The sequence below is a fragment of the Macaca nemestrina genome, chromosome 12 (genome assembly GCF_043159975.1).
Source record: "Macaca nemestrina isolate mMacNem1 chromosome 12, mMacNem.hap1, whole genome shotgun sequence".
Classification (NCBI taxonomy): domain Eukaryota; kingdom Metazoa; phylum Chordata; class Mammalia; order Primates; family Cercopithecidae; genus Macaca; species Macaca nemestrina.
Window position 1 is genome coordinate 32672622 of NC_092136.1, and position 26803 is coordinate 32699424.

General features: G+C 39.5%; 1 protein-coding gene across 3 annotated transcripts in view; it reads left to right on the forward strand.

Moving 5' to 3' along the window:
* Window positions 1–26803, forward strand: part of LOC105471513 (coiled-coil domain containing 73) — a 265590-nt gene that overhangs the window by 70519 nt on the left and 168268 nt on the right. The window lies entirely within an intron of this gene.

The following is a 26803-nucleotide window of genomic DNA, read 5'->3' on the forward strand; positions in this document are numbered from 1 at the left end:
TCTCACCACTCCTATTCAACACAGTGTTGGAAGTTCTGGCTAGGGCAATTAGGCAAGAGAAAGAAATCAAGGGTATTCAGTTAGGAAAAGAAGAAGTCAAACTGTCCCTTTTTGCAGATGACATGATTGTATATTTAGAAAACCCCATTGTCTCAGCCCAAAATCTCCTTAAGCTGATAAGCAACTTCAGCAAAGTCTCAGGATACAAAATTAATGTGCAAAAATCACAAGCATTCTTATACACCAGTAACAGACAAACAGAGAGCCAAATCAGGAATGAACTTCCATTCACAATTGCTTCAAAGAGAATAAAATACCTAGGAATCCAACTTACAAGGGATGTAAAGGACCTCTTCAAGGAGAACTACAAACCACTGCTCAGTGAAATAAAAGAGGACACAAACAAATGGAAGAACATACCATGCTCATGGATAGGAAGAATCAATATTGTGAAAATGGCCATACTGCCCAAGGTAATTTATAGATTCAATGCCATCCCCATCAAGCTACCAATGAGTTTCTTCACAGAATTGGAAAAAACTGCTTTAAAGTTCATATGGAACCAAAAAAGAGCCCGCATCTCCAAGACAATCCTAAGTCAAAAGAACAAAGCTGGAGGCATCACGCTACCTGACTTCAAACTATACTACAAGGCTACAGTAACCAAAACAGCATGGTACTGGTACCAAAAACAGAGATATAGACCAATGGAACAGAACAGAGTCCTCAGAAATAATACCACACATCTACAGCCATCTGATCTTTGACAAACCTGAGAGAAACAAGAAATGGGGAAAGGATTCCCTATTTAATAAATGGTGCTGGGAAAATTGGCTAGCCATAAGTAGAAAGCTGAAACTGGATCCTTTCCTTACTCCTTATACGAAAATTAATTCAAGATGGATTAGAGACTTAAATGTTAGACCTAATACCATAAAAATCCTAGAGGAAAACCTAGGTAGTACCATTCAGGACATAGGCATGGGCAAAGACTTCATGTCTAAAACACCAAAAGCAACGGCAGCAAAAGCCAAAATTGACAAATGGGATCTCATTAAACTAAAGAGCTTCTGCACAGCAAAAGAAACTACCATCAGAGTGAACAGGCAACCTACAGAATGGGAGAAAATTTTTGCAATCTACTCATCTGACAAAGGGCTAATATCCAGAACCTACAAAGAACTCAAACAATGGGCAAAGGATATGAACAGACATTTCTCAAAAGAAGACATTCATACAGCCAACAGACACATGAAAAAATGCTCATCATCACTGGCCATCAGAGAAATGCAAATCAAAACCACAATGAGATACCATCTCACACCAGTTAGAATGGCGATCATTAAAAAGTCAGGAAACAACAGGTGCTGGAGAGGATGTGGAGAAATAGGAACACTTTTACACTGTTGGTGGGATTGTAAACTAGTTCAACCATTATGGAAAACAGTATGGCGATTCCTCAAGGATCTAGAACTAGATGTACCATATGACCCAGCCATCCCATTACTGGGTATATACCCAAAGGATTATAAATTATGCTGCTATAAAGACACATGCACACGTATGTTTATTGCAGCACTATTCACATTAGCAAAGACTTGGAATCAACCCAAATGTCCATCAGTGACAGATTGGATTAAGAAAATGTGGCACATATACACCATGGAATACTATGCAGCCATCAAAAAGGATGAGTTTGTGTCCTTTGTAGGGACATGGATGCAGCTGGAAACCATCATTCTTAGCAAACTATCACAAGAACAGAAAACCAAACACCGCATGTTCTCACTCATAGGTGGGAACTGAACAATGAGATCACCTGGACTCAGGAAGGGGAACATCACACACAGGGGCCTATCATGGGGAGGGGGGAGGGGGGAGGGATTGCATTGGGAGTTATACCTGATGTAAATGACGAGTTGATGGGTGCAGCACACCAACATGGCACAAGTATACATATGTAACAAACCTGCACGTTATGCACATGTACCCTACAACTTAAAGTATAATAATAATAAATAAATTTAAAAAAAAAGATAAAAATGATTTTTAAAAACAAAAACAAATACAAATACAAACAAACAAACAAAAAAGAAATCATCCTGGGACAATTTGTTATCCATATGGGAAAAAATTCAGTCCTCATATGATATAAAAAAGTACATTTTAGGCTGCTTAGAGACCTCCTGTAGGCCAAAGCACAGTGACTCATACCTGTAATTCCAGCACTTTGGGAGGCCAAAGTGGGAGGACTGCTTGAGGCCAGGAGTTCAAGACCAGCCTGAGCAATATAGTGGGACTCCATCTCTATAAAAAATTAAAAAATTCATTGCATGTAGTGGTGCACCCCTGTTGTCCCAGCTACTCAGAAGGCTGAGGTGGGAGGATTGCTTGAGCTCAGGAGATTGAGGCTGCAGGAAAAAAAAGAGACTTCATGTGAAAAGCAAAACTTTAAAACATTTAGAAACAAATATACAAGAATATTTATAAATTCATATATGACATCAAGGGAAGAAGGAATTTTTAAAACACTAAAAACATGTTCTCAATGAAAAATATTGATAAATTATATTTTTTCAGCAAAGGACAAACTGAAAAAATTGAAAAGACAATTCGCAAAAAGAAAGAAATAGTTTCAAAACAGAAAATTGGCAAACAATGATGTTCAAAATATATAAAGAACTACAAATCAATAAAAAGACAAACTACCTAATTAAAATATTCAGAGGAAAATTCAGAATGGCCAATAAATATATAAAAACATGCTAAATGTTATTATTCCTTATTATTCCTTTTTTCTAAATGGGATTTTCTTTGGTGACAAAGCGATAGGTATTCGACTGTGGTTTGTTGCCTACATTCATAAGTGAAAGATTTGTTAAATTTCAGTTACATTTTTTTTTTCTTTTTCTTTTTCTTTTTTTGAGATAGGCTCTTTCTCTGTTGCCCAGGCTGGAGTGCAGTGGCACAATGTTGGCTCACTGCAAACTCCACTTGCAGGCTCAGGCAATCCTCCCACCTTAGCCTCCTGAGTAGCTGGGACTACAGGCATGCACCACCATGCCTGATTAATTTTTGTATTTTTGGTAGAGATGGAGTTTCACCATGTTGCTCAAGCTGGTCTCGAACTCTTGGCCTCAAGTGATCCTCCCACCTTGGCCTTGCAAAGTGCTAGTCGTGAGCCACCGCACCCTGCCATTCATGAGATCAATGTATTAATAAAATAAAACTACTGTTGATTAGAAGAAATGAAAAAATCTGACACTTCCAAGTATTAACAAGGACATAGGCCAATGGGAACTAAAAATCACTGCTAAGTGGAGCAAAATTGTTAAAAATATATCCAGAAAACCATTTGTCATGATTTCAAATTTGAAGATGCCCATAACTTACCACTCAGCAACTGGAGCACTCACACCTCCTTCAGTAAGAGACAGGTACAAAAATATTCTGGCAGCATTGTTTGTAATACCAAAAAAAAAAAAAAAAAAAAAAAAAAAAAAAAAAAAAGTCAACCGTTACCATCAACAGAAGAATGGAAATAGAATAGAATATATTTTGGTAGATTCATCTGATATGGTTTACATGTTTTGTCCCCTACAAATCTCTTGTTAAAATGTAATCTGCAATGCTGGAGGTAGGCCTAGTGGGAGATGTTTGGGTCATGAGGGTGGATCCCTCATGAATGGCTTGGTGCTGTCCTCATAGTAATGAGTTCTCATTCTATGTGTTCATGTGAGATCTGGTTGTTTAAAAGAGTCTAGCACCTCCTCCCTGTGTCTCCTGCTTGCTCTTGCCTCATGATATGCCGGCTGCCCCTTTGCCTTCTGACATAATTTTAAGTTTCCTGAGGCCTCACCTGAAGCCGATGCTGGTGCCATGCTGTTTGGATAGCCTGCCTAACCATGAGCCAAATAAACCTCTTTTCTTTATAAATTACCCAGTCTAAGGTATTCCTTTACGGCAATGCAAACAGACTAACACACATCTAATGGCACGCAATACAGTACTGAAAACAAATATGCTAAGGCAGTATGCATCAATGTATATAACAATTCTTAACAAATGAAATATTGAGTGAAAATGGAAGTTCAGAACATGTATGTTTATGCCAATATTATGTAAAGTTTGAAAGCATGCACAAACTAAACAATGTATTGATTAGGAATGCATGCACATGTAATAAAACTGTAAGGACAAGCAAAAAAATGATAGAAAAGAAATTACAGGAGAGTGACTAGTTAACTTCTGAGCAAGGGAGAGAAGATGTAATCAGGGAAAGATAAAGAAGAGGCTCCAATGTTATGCTTTATTTCCTTAAAAAATGGGTTGTGGGTACATCTACATGTGTGTGTATGCATCACATATACTTAAAGTAGTAAATAAAATCTCAGAAGAGGTTTTTTTTTTTTTTTTTTTTTTGAGACAGTCTTGCTCTGTCATTCTGTCCCATGTAGCTGGGATTACAGGGGCATGCCACTGTGCCACCATGCCTAGCTAATTTTTGCATTCTTAGTAGAGATGGGGTTTCACCATGTTGGCCAGGCTGGTCTCAAACTCCTGATTTCAAGTGATCCCCCCGCCTCAGCCTCCCCAAGTGCTGGGATTATAGGCGTGAGCTACTGCACCTGGCCTCAGAAGAATTTTAATGAAGAAGGATGCTGGGAGAGGAATGAGTTAACAGGGAATTGGGGCTGTGTAGGAGTATAAAATGGAGAAGGGGGGAGTTAAAGAAAGACTTGACTTAAGGGTTGTATCCAAAGTTGGCCATTTCTAAGATAGTGGCTCTATTTCTTTCCACTTGAATCCCACAAAAAGAAAATCAGGCAAAGTTACATATTTTCTCTTATTATTCTATATTAGGGGTTTCTAATCCTCAGGGCATAGAAACTAAAAGTGAAAACGATAATAAAGTAATTTATTTTTGCCCTCTTTAAAGGGCGTGCTGAATTAGAAAGAGCACTGGGTTAAGAGTCAGGAACCCAATTTACTAGTTTTGTTCTGTTTTTAATGAATTGTGTGACTTTGGGTAAATAATTTAGCCTAATTGAACCTCAGTTTTCTAAAAAGATGATTTCTAAAGCTTGGCTTTAAGTTCAGTTATTCCATGAGTTAGAGAGTCTCTCAACCAAAAAGCAAGTAGTCATGTATATTCATCATTTTAATAAAGATATATTCTATTAATTTGGAAAAGCTGAAGACAGTATTAATTTTCCTCCCACAGTCTTAATGAAGAAATAAAGAAACTAATTTTCCATTACCATTCAAGGGGCAATCCACTCCTTCACAGATTGTGAAATTAATGTAACAGATCCAACCAACTGAACAATCTATGCATCTTTCTTCCCCTCTCCAATTGCAATCCTTGGAACTGTATTTTACATTAAAAAGTTTAAGAGTTAACTAAAAATTAATACAGTTTTAAGACTGCAGCTTACATACAATATAATGAAGTTAGAGCAAAATATCTGCAGTGTCCAATATCTTTGAGTAAGTAACATTTATTATTATCTATGTCTGAAGCACAGCAGATGTTGTGATCTTTACTAATTATAATTTCCCTAATTAAAATAACTTGTACCTACGATGCATGCTTTTCCTAAGGTATTCAGGATGGTAAGCAGATATTAAATCATTTATCTTTACAACATATCAATGAAGCTAGTAGGAGCAAGTATTGTTCTTATTATTTAAAGGAGAAGATTAAAAGTCAAGGATTAGGTCATGATCACACAGTAATTCTTTTGTCATGAATATTAAGACGAGAACCAAAGAAATGTATATATTCCTCCCATCCACCTTCCTTCCTATTTAGGGGCAATTCTCTGTTGTGTTTAACTCTAGTGGGATGCAGGGTCTGCCTTCCACTACTGAAACCAAAGAGTGGTGATGTTTCTTTTCCCTGATTTGTGGCAGCAAGGGTAAGGGCACCTTATCTAGGCACCAGGATCTGGAAACTCCAACCCAGGGATTGACATACAGATGCAGAAAGAATTCAGGAATTACTTGTAATGCTCAAGACAGCAAGTCTACAGTCCAGTCCTGTGTGTGACCCCTCTCTGCCCCCTAGCGTCCTAACCAGACTCTTCCTCTATTATTGTCTGGGTTGTGGCTCTTGCTGCTCAGGCTCATTTAGCTTCTGCCATTTTCTGGATCTATTCCTCCAGCCTTCTTATTTTGTGAGCTCACAATATCCTACCAATAAATTCTCTTCTGCTTATGTTAGCCAGAGCTGATTTCAGTTGCTTGCATACAAGAACGCACGTTCCCTTAACCTTACTTCTGTTGAAGTCATCATATTTTATCCCTAAATTGTCCTGGATGCTTATAATGTTTAAGTTTTGCATTACATTTAAATGTTTCTCTACCATATTAGTTGAAGTTTAGCTGCAAAATCATAATGAGCCTGTAAATATAGCCTTTAGGAGAATGTCAAACACATATTTTTTACTGGGCCTAATTAATAAGGTTAAAATGGAATTCTATCTATTATATGATGCAAGAAAAAGCAAGATACAAGGCAGTATGTATAGAATGATTTCCATTTTATAGACCTATATGTGAATAGAAAAAAGTACTGGCAGAATAGATAATGAAAATATTAATAGGAGTAATGTCTGAGTAGTAGGATTATAAATTAGAGTTTTGTGTACTTTATTTGGCATTAAACAATTAACATATATTATTTCATAATTACGGAAAACCATAATACTTTAGAAGTTTTTTTCTTAGATAAACTTACAAAGGTAGAAAAATATTTCTTATCTTATAAAAGCAGGAAGAATAGTATTCATCGCTTGGCTTCAACAATTATCAATTCATGGCCTTTTTTTTTTTTTTTTTTGGACGGAGTCTCACTCTGTCTCCTAGGCTGCAGTACGATGGCACAATCTTGGCTCACTGCAACGTCCGCCTCCCAGGTTCAAGCAATTCTCCTGCCTTACCCTCCTGAATAGCTGAGACTACAGGCACATCCCACCACGCCTGGCTAATTTTTGTATTTTTAGTAGAGACTGGGTTTCACCATGTTGGCCAGGCTGGTCTCGAAGTGATCTCAAGTGATCTGTTTGCCTTGGCCTCCCAAAGTGTTGGGATTACAGGCTTGAGCCACTGCGCCCGGCCCACATGGCCTATCTTGTTTTATCCAACGTGTTCCCTACTCCCCACTCATGCTAAATTATCAGCATAGAAAGACTTTTTTTTCTTATAATTGGTTATTCCTTCTTTTCTGTATATTATTTTCCCTTTTAGGAATTCTTATTCAACGACTTTTTCTTCCATTTTAATTTCTTCCATCCAAAATTATTCTCATATGTTTTTTTCCTTTATCCTTTCTTTAATTTGGTTAAATTTCTGAGTTGCCTTCTGATCTACTAATTCTGCTTCCAACTGTTGTACACATGCTTTTAATTTTGGGAATCATGGTTTAAATCCAGTCTTTTCTGTTCTCAAATTGTTTCATTTTTATAAATGTTTATTTCATTCTCATAAATGCAATTTATTATTGGATCTTATTGAGAAAAAGAATCAGAAAATTTTCTAAACTTTTCTCTAAACATGCTTTTCTAGTGAATTTATTTTAGAGGGAAACATTCTTCTGATTATTCTTGGTCAGGGCAGACAAACTAAAGTTGCCTGTTTTTGCACTAAGTTTTATTGTAATATAGCCACATCCATTCATTTACATAGTACCTGTGGCTACTTTTGCACAATTCAGGCTACAGTAGTTGCTTTCTTGCCAGAAAGCAGGACAGAGTTGTGACACAGGATATATGGCAGGGGTGTCCAATCTTTTGACTTCCCTGGGTCACACTGGAACAAGAAGAATCATTTTGGACCATACATAAAATACACTAACGCTAACAATAACTTCTGAGCTAAAAAAAAAAGTTGCAAAAAAAAACAATCCCATCATGTTGTAAGAAAGTTTATGAATTTGTGTTGGGCCACATTCAAAGCTGTCCTGGGCTGCATGCAGCCTGCAAGCCATGGGTTGGACAAGCTTTATATATGGCATGCAAAACCTAAATATTTACTATCTGGCCCTTTCCAGAAAAACTTTTTTGGCCTAATTTCTAGGTAGCTCTTACTCTTCAATTTCAGAATGTTTTCCACGGGTCTAGAGATTTTCCTTTATTTCCTTTCATTATCAGCAGGGGTTAGTGTTGCAAGTCGAAAGAGTGAGGGTTGTGATCAACTCAGTATACCACCGGAAGCTATATGAGTAAACAGCAAACTGTTTTCATAAATGTAGGATGTTGGCAAACTGACAAACTGCGTCCGCTGCCCAGAAGGAATGCTGAGGGCAGTCACGCCCAAGCGCAGTGTTTCTTGTGATTAGGTATATTTGAAGCCTGTTAGCAATAATGTGAACTTGTGATCAATCAAGCAGCTGACCAGTCGTTACCGCCTCCTCCCTGCTCTTTCTACCCAATAAATACAAAGGGCTGTAGAAGCTCAGGGTGGCTGCCCTTGCTCACTAGAAGTAGGGAGTCCTTTTCTTCCCTGAACCCCTTCTTTAAAACAAATTATTTTATCTTAAGTTTTCATTTCTGCGTTCGTCTCCTTCACTCAGTCCCGTAGTAACTGTGGCAAACCGTGGCAGCTTAGTACCAGAATCAAACAGATGCTTTTTCAAATTCTGTCTGCCTGGGGCCCATGTTAGACCTATCAGATCAGAATTCTTAACTGTGCTGGCCTTTTACCTCACATAATCCTGACTAAGAATTTCCTAACCATTTTGCCTTTAAGGCCAGCTCTGTGATTTGGACCTGGGGAGGCTAACCACCTGAAAAAAGGCTGCTTAGAAGACTTTTCTCTTGCTTCTTTCTTTCTTTCTCTCCTTTTTTTTTTTTTTTTTTTGCGACAGGTCTTGTCTGTCACCTAGGCTGCCAGGATAGAGTGCAGTGGCATGATCTCGGCTCACTGCAACCTCTGCCTCCCAGGATCAAGCAATCCTCCCTCCTCAGCCTCCCGAGTAGCTGGGATTACAAGTGTGCACCACCTCGCCTGGATAATTTTTATATTTTATGTAGAGATGGGGTTTCCATGTTGCCCAGGCAGGTCTTGAACTCCTGGGCTCAAGGGATGCCCCCCTGCCTCAGCCTCCCAAAGTGCTGGGATTATAGGGGTGAGCCACCGTGCCTGGCCAGTGACTAGCTTTTTTCTCCATGATTTTTCCTGTGTCTCCTTTGTGTCAACACAAATCAACAGGAATCTAAGTGATATTTTAAGAGGTTTGGCTTTCACAAAAATAGCTACAACCAATAATGGAAATAAACTTGGATTTTTAACCTCCTTTAACTAGTTTTCTGCTTACAGCAAAGATTATACACATATTAGGAAGTTCACATAGGGCAATGTGAGTTAAACCTATTATTATCTTGGGTCAAATTAGTTTACTACTTCATAACAAGAAAAGAGGACTTTCCAAAAATGGGTCTTAGATCCTGCAAAGGCCACAAAATGAACCACGGATTTGGAATTAGTTATAGCTTGTTTAACTTTGGGAAAAGTATTTGAAATCTTTGCGCTTTAATTATTGGCATTGTAGTTTGGATTGAGAATTTTATTTCCTTCTGGCTCTAAAATGCTTTAATGCTATACTTCAGTATAGGCCTGTCACTGGTCAGCTCCAGTTGAGTCTCCACAGAGAAGCACTTGGTGGCTCAGAGGGCTGATCGGGAGCAATGGGGAGAGGCATAAATATGTGGAAATTAACTGAAAAACAATACCATAGCTTTCCCAAGACTGCTCTAGGTCTCTCTTGCTATGTCTTGTGAAATTTTTAACTGACTTCATATGGGTATTTCAAGCCGCATTTAGCCAAAATATCAATTTGTATGGTAGATAAATCTGATCTGAAGAATGTTCTTCAGAAAATTACCTCAAGTTGGCTTTGTGTTTTATATTTTTGTTTAACTTAGACCCACATTTTGGAAACAGTTTCTTACACTTGACTCACTGAACTCTCTGAATAAAGGGGCCCAGCAAGCATTTTAGTATATTTTATAGCAGTATAAGTTTTAAGAGCTCTTTCATCCTTTTCTTACTTATGTGGAATGCTTATTAATGTCAGAGGGATTTACTATGATTGAAATAAAGGGAGTCTGTGACCTTGGAAAGTTTGTAAGCAATCTTTAGGTATATAAATGGTATTACTTGTTTATGAACATCAAATAAAAGTTCAAATAGCATTAACATGAAAAGCAGAAAATAAGATGTGGAAGATATGTCTATATCATTAATTGAAGAGAACTGAAAGGGAAATTGAATTAATTATCTGGGAAACTGCCTCATTTTTTCACTCTCAAGGCCGGGACACTATTGTTAGTAACTCACTCTATTCAGGCTGAGTAATGGAAGAGCCTTCTTTGAGATATAAGATTCTGTATGTTCGAATTAGTGTATCAATGATTGCAGAGACGGAACTACTTTCTGATGACTTTTTTTCTGTTCTCTTAAGGTGGGTTGTCTCTATACCCACTCCTTTATTCTGCAGTTTGAGTCAGGGAAAGAACAGGTAAGTGTTTAATCTATATTCTGAACTAATTTTAGAGGAAGAAGCAGGTGAAGGTTGGGCAGAGGATGAACATTCACTACATACTTTGGCATTAGTGGAGTCTCTTTTTAATCGCAATGTAAATACTCAATGAGGAATATTCCTACTTTGAATCAAAAGCATCCAAACAGAGCTTAAGTAAACCTTTGTTTTGAGGTTATAGACTAAATCTTGTTTGTTTGTTTTTACATTAGAGACTATCATAAAACAAATGGACTACAGCTTTAACCACAGTGTGAAAATAAGAAGAAGGAAGAGAATATGGAAGGCTCAGGGCAACCCATTCACTATCTCTGGGAAAAACTTGTCTTATTGCACAAAGGAATAGTTCAGTATTTGAAATAGGCAAAAGGTAGGGTCAGTTGGCTATTAATGTGAAAACTGAGCTAATTCAAATCTCCTGGTCACCCCTAGTGTTTTAAGCACTCACTTCTAGTTTGTAAAGAAAACTCTTGACTATGAAAAGTTACTAGAAATTATATCTTTGGCTGGCACCAGTGGCTCACACCTGTAATCCCAGCACTGTTGGAGGCTGAGGCAGGCAGATCACCTGAGTCCAGGAGTTCGAGACCTGCTTGGGTGAAACCCTGTATCTACTAAAAATACAAAAATTAGCGGAGTGTGGTGGTGTGCGCCTGTAGTTCCAGCTACTCAGGAGGCTGAGGCAGGAGAATCACTTGATCTTGGGAGGCAGAGGTTGCAGTGAGCTGTGATTGTGTCACTGCACCCCAGCCTGGGCAACAGAGTGAGATATTGTCTCAAAAAAAAAAAAAAAAAAGAAAAAGAAAAACGAAAAAGAAATGATGTCTTCAATTGACAAGAATACCAGGTTTAGGCTGGGTGTAGTGGCTCAAGCCTGTAATCCCAGCACTTTGGGAGGCGAGGTGGGTGGATCACTTGAGGTCGGGAGTTTGAGACTAGCCTGGTCAACATGGTGAAACCCTGTCTCTACTAAAAAAAACCAATTAGCTGGGTGCTGTGGCATACGCCTGTAGTCTCAGCTATTCAGGAGGCTAAGGCAGAAGAATTGCTTGAGCCTGGGATGGGGAGGTAGCAATGAGCTGAGATTGTGCCACTGGACTCTAGCCTGGGTGACAGAGCAAGACTCTGTCTCAAAAAAACAAAAACAAAAACAAAAACAAAACAAAACAAAAGGCGGAGCAAGATGGCCGAATAGGAACAGCTCCAGTCTCCAACTCCCAGCACGAGCCACACAGAAGACTGGTGATTTCTGCATTTTCAACTGAGGTACTGGGTTCATCTCACTGGGGAGTGCCGGACGATCGGTGCTGGTCAGCTGCTGCAGCCCGACCAGCGAGAGCTGAAGCAGGGCGAGGCATCGCCTCACCTGGGAAGCGCAAGGGGGAAGGGAATCCCTTTTCCTAGCCAGGGGAACTGAGACACACAACACCTGGAAAAGCGGGTAACTCCCACCGCAATACAGCGCTTTAAGCAAACAGGCACACCAGGAGATCATATCCCACACCTGGCCGGGAGGGTCCCACGCCCACGGAGCCTCCCTCATTGCTAGCACAGCAGTCTGTGGTCTACCGGCAAGGCAGCAGCGAGGCTGGGGGAGGGGCGCCCGCCATTGCTGAGGCTTAAGTAGGTAAACAAAGCCGCTGGGAAGCTCGAACTGGGTGGAGCTCACAGCAGCTCAAGGAAACCTGCCTGTCTCTGTAGACTCCACCTCTGGGGACAGGGCACAGTAAACAATAACAAACACAGCAGAAGCCTCTGCAGACGCAAACGACTCTGTCTGACAGCTTTGAAGAGAGCAGTGGATCTCCCAACACGGAGGTTGAGATCTGAGAAGGGACAGACTCCCTGCTCAAGTGGGTCCCTGACCCCTGAGTAGCCTAACTGGGAGACATCCCCCACTAGGGGCAGTCTGACACCCCACACCTCACAGGGTGGAGTACACCCCTGAGAGGAAGCTTCCAAAGCAAGAATCAGACAGGTACACTTGCTGTTCAGAAATATTCTATCTTCTGCAGCCTCTGCTGCTGATACCCAGGCAAACAGGGTCTGGAGTGGACCTCAAGCAATCTCCAGCAGACCTACAGCTGAGGGTCCTGACTGTTAGAAGGAAAACTATCAAACAGGAAGGACACCTACACCAAAACCCCATCAGTACATCACCATCATCAAAGACCAGAGGCAGATAAAACCACAAAGATGGGGAAAAAGCAGGGCAGAAAAGCTGGAAATTCAAAAAATAAGAGCGCATCTCCCCCGGCAAAGGAGCGCAGCTCATCGCCAGCAACGGATCAAAGCTGGACGGAGAATGACTTTGACGAGATGAGAGAAGAAGGCTTCAGTCCATCAAATTTCTCAGAGCTAAGGGAAGAATTACGTACCCAGCGTAAAGAAACTAAAAATCTTGAAAAAAAAGTGGAAGAATTGATGGCTAGAGTAATTAATGCAGAGAAGGTCCTAAACGAAATGAAAGAAATGAAAACCATGACACGAGAAATACGTGACAAATGCACAAGCTTCAGTAACCGACTCGATCAACTGGAAGAAAGAGTATCAGCGATTGAGGATCAAATGAATGAAATGAAGTGAGAAGAGAAACCAAAAGAAAAAAGAAGAAAAAGAAATGAACAAAGCCTGCAAGAAGTATGGGATTATGTAAAAAGACCAAATCTACGTCTGATTGGGGTGCCTGAAAGTGAGGGGGAAAATGGAACCAAGTTGGAAAACACTCTTCAGGATATCATCCAGGAGAACTTCCTCAACCTAGTAGGGCAGGCCAACATTCAAATCCAGGAAATACAGAGAACGCCACAAAGATACTCCTCGAGAAGAGCAACTCCAAGACACATAATTGCCAGATTCACCAAAGTTGAAATGAAGGAAAAAATCTTAAGGGCAGCCAGAGAGAAAGGTCGGGTTACCCACAAAGGGAAGCCCATCAGATTAACAGCAGATCTCTCGGCAGAAACTCTCCAAGCCAGAAGAGAGTGGGGGCCAATATTCAACATTCTTAAAGAAAAGAATTTTAAACCCAGAATTTCATATCCAGCCAAACTAAGTTTCATAAGTGAAGGAGAAATAAAATCCTTTACAGATAAGCAAATGCTTAGAGATTTTGTCACCACTAGGCCTGCCTTACAAGAGACCCTGAAGGAAGCACTAAACATGGAAAGGAACAACTGGTACCAGCCATTGCAAAAACATGCCAAAATGTAAAGACCATCAAGGCTAGGAAGAAACTGCATCAACTAACGAGCAAAATTACCAGTTAATATAATGGCAGGACCAAGTTCACACATAGCAATCTTAACGTTAAATGTAAATGGACTAAATGCTCCAATTAAAATACACAGACTGGCAAACTGGATAAAGAGTCAAGACCCATCAGTCTGCTGTATTCAGGAGACCCATCTCACACGCAGAGACATACATAGGCTCAAAATAAAGGGATGGAGGAAGATTTACCAAGCAAATGGAGAACAAAAAAAAGCGGGGGTTGCAATACTAGTCTCTGATAAAACAGACTTTAAACCATCAAAGTTCAAAAGAGACAAGGCCATTACATAATGGTAAAGGGATCAATTCAACAGGAAGAGCTAACTATCCTAAATATATATGCACCCAATACAGGAGCACCCAGATTCATAAAGCAAGTCCTTAGAGACTTACAAAGAGACTTAGACTCCCATACAATAATAATGGGAGACTTCAACACTCCACTGTCAACATTAGACAGATCAACGAGACAGAAAGTTAACAAGGATATCCAGGAATTGAACTCATCTCTGCAGCAAGCAGACCTAATAGACATCTATAGAACTCTCCACCCCAAATCAACAGAATATACATTCTTCTCAGCACCACATCGTACTTACTCCAAAATCGACCACGTAATTGGAAGTAAAGCACTCCTCAGCAAATGTACAAGAACAGAAATTATAACAAACTGTCTCTCAGACCGCAGTGCAATCAAACTACAACTCAGGACTAAGAAACTCAATCAAAACCGCTCAACTACATGGAAACTGAACAACCTGCTCCTGAATGACTACTGGGTACATAACGAAATGAAGGCAGAAATAAAGATGTTCTTTGAAACCAATGAGAACAAAGATACAACATACCAGAATCTCTGGGACACATTTAAAGCAGTGTGTAGAGGGAAATTTATAGCACTAAATGCCCACAAGAGAAAGCAGGAAAGATCTAAAATTGACACTCTAACATCACAATTAAAAGAACTAGAGAAGCAAGAGCAAACACATTCGAAAGCTAGCAGAAGGCTAGAAATAACCAAGATCAGAGCAGAACTGAAGGAGATAGAGACACAAAAAACCCTCCAAAAAATCAATGAATCCAGGAGTTGGTTTTTTGAAAAGATCAACAAAATTGACAGACCACTAGCAAGACTAATAAAGAAGAAAAGAGAGAAGAATCAAATCGATGCAATTAAAAATGATAAAGGGGATATCACCACCGACCCCACAGAAATACAAACTACCATCAGAGAATACTATAAACACCTCTACGCAAATAAACTGGAAAATCTAGAAGAAATGGATAATTTCCTGGACACTTACACTCTTCCAAGACTAAACCAGGAAGAAGTTGAATCCCTGAATAGACCAATAGCAGGCTCTGAAATTGAGGCAATAATTAATAGCCTACCAACCAAAAAAAGTCCAGGACCAGATGGATTCACAGCTGAATTCTACCAGAGGTACAAGGAGGAGTTGGTACCATTCCTTCTGAAACTATTCCAATCAATAGAAAAAGAGGGAATCCTCCCTAACTCATTTTATGAGGCCAACATCATCCTGATACCAAAGCCTGGCAGAGACATAACAAAAAAAGAGAATTTTAGACCAATATCCCTGATGAACATCGATGCAAAAATCCTCAATAAAATACTGGCAAACCGGATTCAGCAACACATCAAAAAGCTTATCCACCATGATCAAGTGGGCTTCATCCCTGGGATGCAAGGCTGGTTCAACATTCGCAAATCAATAAACATAATCCAGCATATAAACAGAACCAAAGACAAGAACCACATGATTATCTCAATAGATGCAGAAAAGGCTTTTGACAAAATTCAACAGCCCTTCATGCTAAAAACGCTCAATAAATTCGGTATTGATGGAACGTACCTCAAAATCATAAGAGCTATTTATGACAAACCCACAGCCAATATCATACTGAATGGGCAAAAACTGGAAACGTTCCCTTTGAAAACCGGCACAAGACAGGGATGCCCTCTCTCACCACTCCTATTCAACATAGTGTTGGAAGTTCTGGCTACGGCAATTAGGCAAGAGAAAGAAATCAAGGGTATTCAGTTAGGAAAAGAAGAAGTCAAACTGTCCCTGTTTGCAGATGACATGATTGTATATTTAGAAAACCCCATTGTCTCAGCCCAAAATCTCCTTAAGCTGATAAGCAACTTCAGCAAAGTCTCAGGATACAAAATTAATGTGCAAAAATCACAAGCATTCTTATACACCAGTAACAGACAAACAGAGAGCCAAATCAGGAATGAACTTCCATTCACAATTGCTTCAAAGAGAATAAAATACCTAGGAATCCAACTTACAAGGGATGTAAAGGACCTCTTCAAGGAGAACTACAAACCACTGCTCAGTGAAATAAAAGAGGACACAAACAAATGGAAGAACATACCATGCTCATGGATAGGAAGAATCAATATCGTGAAAATGGCCATACTGCCCAAGGTAATTTATAGATTCAATGCCATCCCCATCAAGCTACCAATGAGTTTCTTCACAGAATTGGAAAAAACTGCTTTAAAGTTCATATGGAACCAAAAAAGAGCCCGCATCTCCAAGACAATCCTAAGTCAAAAGAACAAAGCTGGAGGCATCACGCTACCTGACTTCAAACTATACTACAAGGCTACAGTAACCAAAACAGCATGGTACTGGTACCAAAACAGAGATATAGACCAATGGAACAGAACAGAGTCCTCAGAAATAATACCACACATCTACAGCCATCTGATCTTTGACAAACCTGAGAGAAACAAGAAATGGGGAAAGGATTCCCTATTTAATAAATGGTGCTGGGAAAATTGGCTAGCCATAAGTAGAAAGCTGAAACTGGATCCTTTCCTTACCCCTTATACGAAAATTAATTCAAGATGGATTAGAGATTTAAATGTTAGACCTAATACCATAAAAATCCTAGAGGAAAACCTAGGTAGTACCATTCAGGACATAGGCATGGGCAAAGACTTCATGTCTAAAACACCAAAAGCAACGGCAGCAAAAGCCAAAATTGACAAATGGGATCTCATTAAATTAAAGAGCTTCTGCACAGCAAAAGAAACTACCATCAGAGTGAACAGGCAACCTACAGAATGGGAGAAAATTTTTGCAATCTACACATCTGACAAAGGGCTAATATCCATAACCTACAAAGAACTCCAACAAATTTACAAGAAAAAAACAAACAACCCCATCAAAAAGTGGGCAAAGGATATGAACAGACATTTCTCAAAAGAAGACATTCATACAGCCAACAGACACATGAAAAAATGCTCATCATCACTGGCCATCAGAGAAATGCAAATCAAAACCACAATGAGATACCATCTCACACCAGTTAGAATGGCGATCATTAAAAAGTCAGGAAACAACAGGTGCTGGAGAGGATGTGGAGAAATAGGAACGCTTTTACACTGTTGGTGGGATTGTAAACTAGTTCAACCATTATGGAAAACAGTATGGCGATTCCTCAAGGATCTAGAACTAGATGTACCATATGACCCAGCCATCCCATTACTGGGTATATACCCAAAGGATTATAAATTATGCTGCTATAAAGACACATGCACACGTATGTTTATTGCAGCACTATTCACAATAGCAAAGACTTGGAAGCAACCCAAATGTCCATCAGTGACAGATTGGATTAAGAAAATGTGGCACATATACACCATGGAATACTATGCAGCCATCAAAAAGGATGAGTTTGCGTCCTTTGTAGGGACATGGATGCAGCTGGAAACCATCATTCTTAGCAAACTATCACAAGAACAGAAAACCAAACACCGCATGTTCTCACTCATAGGTGGGAACTGAACAATGAGATCACTTGGACTCAGGAAGGGGAACATCACACACAGGGGCCTATCATGGGGAGGGGGGAGGGGGGAGGGATTGCATTGGGAGTTATACCTGATGTAAATGACGAGTCGATGGGTGCAGCACACCAACATGGCACAAGTATACATATGTAACAAACCTGCACGTTATGCACATGTACCCTACAACTTAAAGTATAATAATAATAAATAAATTAAAAAACAAAACAAAACAAAACAAAACAAAAAAAACCAGGTTTAATAAATTACCCACAAAATAATTACATACTGCCCTTTTAGATCATAACTTAGTTAAAGATATCCAGACATGATTAGCAGTCTAATATTCAAATATAAAGAAAAATCTATAGCATTATGTCACATTATACTATCTAGGATAATTGATTAACGCATACTATTTCCGGCATGGCAATATAGGATAGCTGCAATTTCATGGCACTATACAAAGTTCAAGATCTAGTCAAGCTAAAGGTATAAAAATTCAATTTTATATGTTCCCTTATGGAATTGACTAAATAATTGAATCCTATGAACTAAACTGATAAGTGATTTGTTAATATTTAATAAAAGGTGCATGCTGTTTAGTACATTAGTTATTAGTGAAGACAAACTAGTATCAAAAATTATGGTAAATACTGGCCAGGTGCGGTGGCTCACGCCTGTAATACCAGCACTTTGGGAGGCCGAGGCAAGTGGATCACCTGAGGTCAGGAGTTTGAAAACAGCCTGGCCAATATGGTGAAGGCCCATGTCTACTAAAAATACAAAAATTAGCCAGATGTGGTGGCATGCATCTATAATCCCAGCTCTACAGGAGGCTGAGGCAAGAGAATCGTTTGAACCTGGGAGGAGGAGGTTGCAGTGAGCCGAGATCACGCTACTGCACTCCAAGCTGGGTGACAGAGCAAGACTCCATCTCAAAACAAAACAAAACAAACAAAAAACAAACAGAAAAACCTTCTTGGTAAATACCATGGCTCAGGTCTGTAATCCCAGCACTTTGGGAGACCCAGGCTGGCAGATCACTTGAAGCCAGGAATTTGAGACCAGGCTGGCTATCATGGTGCAACTCTGTCTCTACTAAAAATCCAAAAAAAAAAAAAAGAAAAATTAGCTGGGCATGGTGGTGCGCACCTGTGGTCTCAGCTACTTGGGAGGCTGAAGCACGAGAATTGCTTGAACCTGGGAGGCAGAGGCTTCAGTGAGCCTGAGATCATGCCACTGCACTCGAGCTGAGATCATGCCACTGCACTCCAGCCTGGGCAACAGAGCAAGACTCTGTCTCAAAAAAAAAAAAAAATTATGGTAAATAGTTTCAGAAAACAGCTTCAGATTAGAAGCTGTGATAGCCAGGTACAAGAGGTTCTCCTCCATAGCAGTAGTGGTTCACACACTTTAGTGTAATAATCACCAGGAATTGCTTGTTAGAACAATCTTTAAATTATGATGTAGGATGAGATTTTGTTAGGAAGAATTCTGTATACAGTATATGTAAGCCCATCAATTGCTTGTTGATGCTTGTAACTTGCTTTTATATTTTGGTATACAGCTTTTTCCTTGATCATCTATCACTTTACAGAAGTGTACAATCTTAGCAAAATGGTGTCATGTCATATTAACCAATATTCTCACAATTGGTGATACTAATGAAGACTCTGAGGGATGAGAAGATAATAAAATTTTTGATTCACTAAGATTAAATTATGGTTGGTGTTTTTTTATATTTTAAGAACATTTTCTTGTGTTTTTTGGTCATGCCTTCATGATACTAGTAACTTTTTATAAATAAAACTTTGAATTAATTAGACATTTCATATCGTAATAATACCAGAAAAAAAGAGAATGAGAGAACAACAAATGTTAGTGCTGTAGGCAGTCATCTATGAAGTATGACATTTGGAAGGACCTACCTGATAGAAAATATCTTTTTTATAGGCTGTTACTGTGACTGAAATTTGGCTATCAGAGATATTGATTTGCATATGATTAACAGATAATGAATTTTCACTGTGTATCTAGTGCTTTATATTCATTGTCTCAACTGACTCTCATAATAATCCAATAAAACATATAATGTTTTATCTCTGATTTAAAGATGAATAATTTAAGGTCCTCTTCTCTATGTTTTCTTCCTGGGTGATCTAACCTAGTTCCATGGTTTAAACACATTATGTTATTCACTTCCAAATTTGTATTTCTAGCTGAGACCCTTCTTTAAGCCTCAGACTCAACATTTCCAGTTGCCTTTTTGACTTTTCCATGTGGATGTCGCATAGATACCTTAAACTTGACATCTGCAAAAATAGAACCACTGATTTTTGTAGCAGATGCTATTGGTTGTCTATTTAACTCAATTTTCTCCTTCTTTGTTATTGGCAGAGTTATAATTTTTTTGTTTTTTGTTTTTGAGATGGAGTCTTGCTCTGTTGCCCAGGCTGGAGTGCAGTGGTGTGATCTCTGCTTACCACAACCTCTGCCTCCCAGGTTCAAGCGATTCTCCTGCCTCAGCCTCCCAAGTAGCTGGGCTACAAGTATGTGCCACCACAGCTGGCTAATTTCTGTATTTTTAGTAGAGATGGGGTTTCACTATGTTGGCCAGGCTGGTCTCGAACTCCTCACCTCATGATCTGCCCGCCTCGGCCTCCCAAAGTGCTGGGATTATAGGTGTGAACCACTGCACCCAGCCAGTTAAGTTTTCTATACCCCTACTCACCATGTGGATTGGGGAAGACGGCTCTGTCTCCAGCTCTAGGAGTAAATCTTGATTTATATAAGCCAGTCATGGATATCCCATTCCTTTTGACAGTGATTGGTTTAAGATAGGCATGTGAATGAGTTTGAGCCGATGAGATATGAGCAGATGTCTGCTGGGAAGTTTCTGGAAAGATTTTTCTCCCTTTTAAGTAGTCACTAGACTACTCAGCCTTCTTTTTCCTTTTCATGTTGTTGTGTATGAATGAGATGCTCAGAACTAAAAGCAATCTCACTGCCTAGGTGAGGATGGAGCCAACACTGGAGGAGGGCAAAACAAAAAGACTAAGGAATAGAGCAAATTATTTCACAAACCACATCAGGAATCCTCCATCTCTTGACTTCCTAGTATCTGAGATAATAACTTTGTTGACAACTCAATTTAAGTTGAATATTTCTGTTACTTGCAGCCAAAGGCATCCTGATAACAATTTTTGCCCCTAAAGTGTTGACTTTCCTTCTCAATTTTATTAAATGATGATACTATCTACCCAAGTGCTTAAGTAGGAACCCCAGGACTCATTACTTCACTGTTCTTCTCCTACTTCATCCAAAATCCTTGACTAGGCCTACAACTTGGAGGAGAGGAATAACAGAGAGGGAAAGAGAAGTATACTATTACTCTGAAGTTTCCATCTTAATTAACTGAAAGGATGGTGCCATCATTAACATAAGTAAAGGGGTCCAGAAGAGGAGTTAGTTGAGGGGGCCAAAAAAGATAAATTTTATAAATGTGTTGAGTTTGTTTCATTGTTTTTCATTAAATTTTGGATTAGAAACCCAAAAGAAAACCTATTCTATTAGGAAAAAAGCAAAAGTCTTATTAAGAGTATGCCTACTCCCAATTTTATAATAAGAATAACTTTTTAAAATATATAGATGAAGTCTCACTGTGTTGCCCAGGCTGAAGTGCAGTGGCTTGATCATAGCCCACTGCAACTTTGAATTCAACAATAACGTTTTTTTCTCCCATGTACATTATATCTAAAATAAGGTTAAATAAAATAAATAAATCACAAGTTCACATAAAACCTCTCCCATGGTGTATGTAGTACATCTTCTAGATAATTATTTGTAGTTGATTAATCCATCATACTAATATTGACACTTAAAATTCAATAGCTAATTGACATGTTACTATATTATATACAAAGTAAAAACTAGAGTGAAAATTCAGTACATACAACAAATTTCAGAAAGATTTCAACTACAATTTGTGGTGCTACCGATTATTATATGAAAAATTTAAAGTTATATGCTACTCTGACTATAAATATTTATGCATTAATATTTATTAAATGTATGTTATGTGCCAAGCACTGTGCTGAGGTTATAGATACAAAGATGAATATGATACATTCTCTGCCCACAAGCATGGAAAGAAATAACTATAATGAAATGTGGTAAGTGCTGTAACTATAACAAGTTATAAGCACTCACTTGTTTTTACTATAGCATTTAAGTAGGCTGCAGAAACCTATTCATTTACGTCATGTATATAAGTTATTCTTTGATGTAGATATTATCTCATGTTATTCTCCTAGGGAGTCACTGTGCTTATTCACAACCAATTCTAACTAGCTCTAGATCTAATAGTGTAGGATATGAAAACTGTGATTATAGAGAACCTAGTATGGGAGACATGTAAATGTGCTTACTCCCTTTACTACATCAAGTAAAAATGACATACTTTCACTCTGATGATTATGGTTAGGACTGGATTAAGACAGTCTGAGGCTTTAATCTATGTTAAGTGTAAAAATAATTCCAAATTGTAATACAGATTCACATTCTATTCATTAAAAAACTCACAGGTGGGGCATGGTGGTTTATGCTCAGGAGTTCGAGACTAGGCCGGGAAATACGACAAAACCCTGTCTATACAAAAAAATACAAAAAATGGGGCCAGGCATGGTGGCTAATGCCTGTAATCCAAGCACTTTGGGAGGGTGAGGTGGGCAGATCAGTTGAGGTCAGGAGTTCGAGACTAGCCTGGCCAACATATTGAAACCCCATTTCTACTAAAAATACAAAAATTAACCAAGCATGGTGGCACAGGCCTGTAATCCCAGCTACACAGGAAGCTGAGGCAGGAGAATCACTTGAACCTGGGAGGCGGAGGTTGCAGTAAGCTGAGATTGTGCCACTGTATTCCAGCCTGGGTGACAGAGTAAAACTCTGTCTCGGAAAAAAAAAAAAAAATTAGTCAGGTGTGGTGGTGCACTCCTGTGGTCCCAGCTACTTGTGGGGCTGAGGAGGGAGGATCACTTGAGACCAGGAGGTAAGTCTGCGGTGAGCCGAGATTGCACCACTGCATTCCAGCCTAAGTGACAAAATGAGACCCTGTCTCAAACCCCCACAAAACAAACAAACAAAAACCCAAAAAGCAAAAACCAAAACACAAACCCACAGACTTTGTAGTGGAAAAAAAGCATTTAATTTGCATATATGTAAAGTTACATTAGATTAACTAAGAGGGAAAAATGGGGACAGAAAAAAGGGAAAGAAGAGAGCAAGTGGTAGAAAGAGGAAGAACTTCCCATTACCTGTGCTTGGAACTAGATGCCTGATTAGCCATTGAAAATATCTTTGCTTACTCATTCATGAATTCATTTAACCAATTTATACATACTGAGTTCCTAAAAATTGTGATGACAATAATAATGAATAATAATAATAAGGTCGGGCACAGTGGTTCACGCCTGTAATCCCAGCACTTTGGGAGGTCAAGGCAGAAGGATCGCTTGAGCCCACGAGTTTGAGACTAGCCTGAGCAACACAGGGAGACCCCTGTCTCTACAAACAAACAAAATAGCTGGTCATGGTGGCGTGCGCCTGTGGTCCCAGCTACTCAGAAGACTGAAGTGGGGATCACTGGGGCCCAGAACCCCTGGGGCCCAGGAGGGTGAGGTTGCAGTTAGTGGTGATTGTGCCACTGCACTCCAGCCTGGGTGGCGAGCAAGACCTTTCTAAAATACTAATATTAATACAACAGCTCATACTTTTTGAATGCTTACTATCGGCCAAGCACAGTGCTATGCACTTTGTGCACCTTATCTGTCATATTTATATCTTAGAGGTAGGTACTACAGGTTGGGTATCCTTTCTCCAAAATGCTTTGGTGTTTCAGATTTCAGGGTTTTGGGATTTTGAAATATTTGAACATACACAATGGGATATGTCGGGTTAGAGACCCAAATTTAAACACAAAATTCATTTATGTTTCCTATGCACCTTATGCACATAGCCTGATGGTGATTTTATGCAGTATTTTTAATAACTTTGTGCATGAAACAAAGTTTTGACGGCAGTCTGTCATATCAAGTCCAGTGTGGAATTTTCCATTTGTAGCATCACGTTGGTGCTCAAAAAGTTTCAGATTTTAGAATATTTAGGATTGCATATTTTTGGATTAGGGATGATCATACTGTATCATTATTCCCATTTTACCAATGTGGATTTTGAGGCACAGAGAGGTCAAATGCCTTGCCCAATGTCCTGAGATAGTACATGGCAGAGTCAGGATTTGCACCAAGCCATTTGCTCTTAATCTCTATGCTATGTGCCATTTACTGTGCTAGCCATTGGGGATTTAAAAGTAAGTATGACAAAGTCTCTGTCCTCAAAAAGTTCACAGTCTATTAGTAGAGAGGAAGTGTATACAGACAATTGCAAGGGCGTATGATAAATACTACAATAAAGATATGTAGAGTCGAGTGATTGTACCAAGCAGGGAATGATTAGTTCTACTTAGATGGGAGTGGAGAGTTGATGAAATTTCAAAGAGAGAACCTGTGAACTGGAATTTAAAGGATGAGAAAGTGTTTTTTAGATAGGCCTAGTGACAGTAAAGAGCATCCAGGCAGAGGAAGCAGCATGTACAAAGAATCGTGAAGGGAACTGCTGGTTGTGGCAGAGTCAGGATATGCCAGGCAAGTGGAGGAAGATGTACAGAGTTCTAAACTTGTTTTTTGTTTTTTGAGACAAGGTCTCTCTCTATCACCCAGGCTGGAGTGCAGTAGCGCAATCATAGCTCACTGTAGTCTCAAATTCCTGGGCTTAAGTGATCCTTCTGCCTCAGCCTCCAAAGCAACTGGGACTATAGATGTGTGCCACCATTCCTGGCTCATATATGCAGTTTCTAACTACTGATAGAAACAGTTAGGTTTCTTTAAATGTTCACATGTACCATGACTTGAAAGTGATATCCCCAAAGTGAAAATAATGGTTAAGTCCTTTAACTTTTAAAGTTTTTAAGTTGTTACTTTTGTTTTTTTTTTTTTTTTTTTTTTTTTTTTTTTTTTTTTGAGGCTGTCTCAGTCTGTCACCCAGGCTGGAGTGCAGTGGTGCAATCTTGGCTCACTGCAACCTCTGCCTCCTGGGTTCAAGTGATTCTTATGCCTCAGCCTCCTGAGCAGCTGGGATTACACAGGCACTTGCCACCATGCCTGGCTCATTTTTGCATTTTTAGTATAGACAAGGTTTCTCTATGTTGGCCAGGCTGGTCACGAATTCCCGACCTCAAGTGATCCACTCACCTTGGCCTCCTAAAGTATTGGGATTACAGGCGTGAGCCACCACAGCTGGCTGAAAACCCTTTTATAAGGGCATCAAATCCTATTCTCCCCTCATGACTCAATCATCTCCTAAAGGCCACACCTCATAACACAGTTGCTTTGGAGATTAAGTTTCGACATGAACTGTGGACAGGACAAAAACATTCAAACCATAGCACTGATCATTAGGGAAATTGCATAGAGTTAGAAGGTCATTCAGAGGTGATTACGTTCAACTCATTAGCCTCTCTACGCCTTAGTTTTCTAATATGCAAAAAGTACATAGTAATAGGATTGTTGTGGAGACTAAGAGGAGATGATGTATGTAAAAACACTTAGCTCATTGTCTGGCACATAGTAAATTATCATAAATATTAGTTATTATTAGAGTATAGCTGTTATGGTTAGTAAGTATCAGATTGAAAGGTCATAGTCTGTTCACTCAGTCATTTGAATTTATTTGGCATTTGCATGCCAGGCATTGTGCTAGAATCTGGTAAGCTAGTGAACAAAATTTATCTGTTTTCACGAAGCTTGTGTCCTAGGATACAGTTAATAAATATACCAGATGAGATGGTGATTGTGCTATGGAGAATAAAACAAGGTGGGGTTAAAGTATGAGATGTGCATGAGTGTTACTATGGAGTAGTCAGGAATGTTCTCCCTAAAAAGGTGACATCTGGGCAAAGGCCTGGAGAAAGGGAAGGAGTAAAAAGAATTTCAGACAGATTTTTACTGGAAAACATGGTTAAAAATTTGAGGCCGGGGGGCTGGGTGTGGTGGCTCATGCCTGTAATCCCAGCACTTTGGGAGGCCGAGGCAGGTGGATCAACTGAGGTCAAGAGTTTGAGACCAGGCTGGCCAACATGGTGAAACCCTGTCTCCTAAAAATACAAAAATTAGCCAGGCGTGGAGGCAGACGCCTGTAATCCCAGTTACTCGGGAGGTTGAGGCAGGAGAATCGCTTGAACCCGGGAGGTGGAGGTTGCAGTGAGCCGAGATTGTGCCATTGCACTCCAGCCTGGGGGACAAGAAAGAGATTTTGTCTCAAAAAAAAAAAAAAAAAAAAAAAAAATTTGAGGGTAGGGAACAGTTCTTTCACATTTTGGCAGCATGCAAAAACAATGTGGGCCTGAAACATATTACATTTGTATTGAATAACTATTCAACACAACATACTGAAACATATCATTAGTTAGGTGCTTAAAATAGGTGTGATTATCAGTATAACTAGAACTACAGCCTTTTTTTCTAATATTTCACTTTAAAAATTAAGCAACTTTTTTTTTTTTTTTTTTTTTTTTGTGACAGTTTTGCTCCATTACCCAGGCTGGAGTGCAGTGGTGCCATCTCGGGTCACTGCAGCCTTGACCTCCCAGGCTCAATCCATTCTCTTGCCTCAGCCTCCCAAGTAACTGGGATTACAGCCGCACACCACCATGCCCGGCTAATTTTTGTTGGGTAGAGTTGGGGGGGTCTTACCATGTTGCCCAGGCTGGTATCAAACTCCTGACCTCAAGTAATCCTCCTGCCTCAGCCTCCCAAATTGTTGGGGTTACAGGCATGAGCCAGTGAACCCTCACACCCGGCCAATATTTACTTTTTGAATTAATAACACATTCACATGAAGCTATTCAGTGAAGTCTCCCTCCCTCTCCTGTTCTCATGCACATGCTTCCCGTTGCTCTCCACAGGTAACACTTACTCGTTTTTCTTTCATCTTTCCAAAGACTTTTTTGAAAAAACGAATATATCGGGAGGCTGAGGCGGGAGAAAGGCGTGAAAACCCGGGAGGTGGAGCTTGCAGTGAGCCAAGATCGCACCGCTGCACTC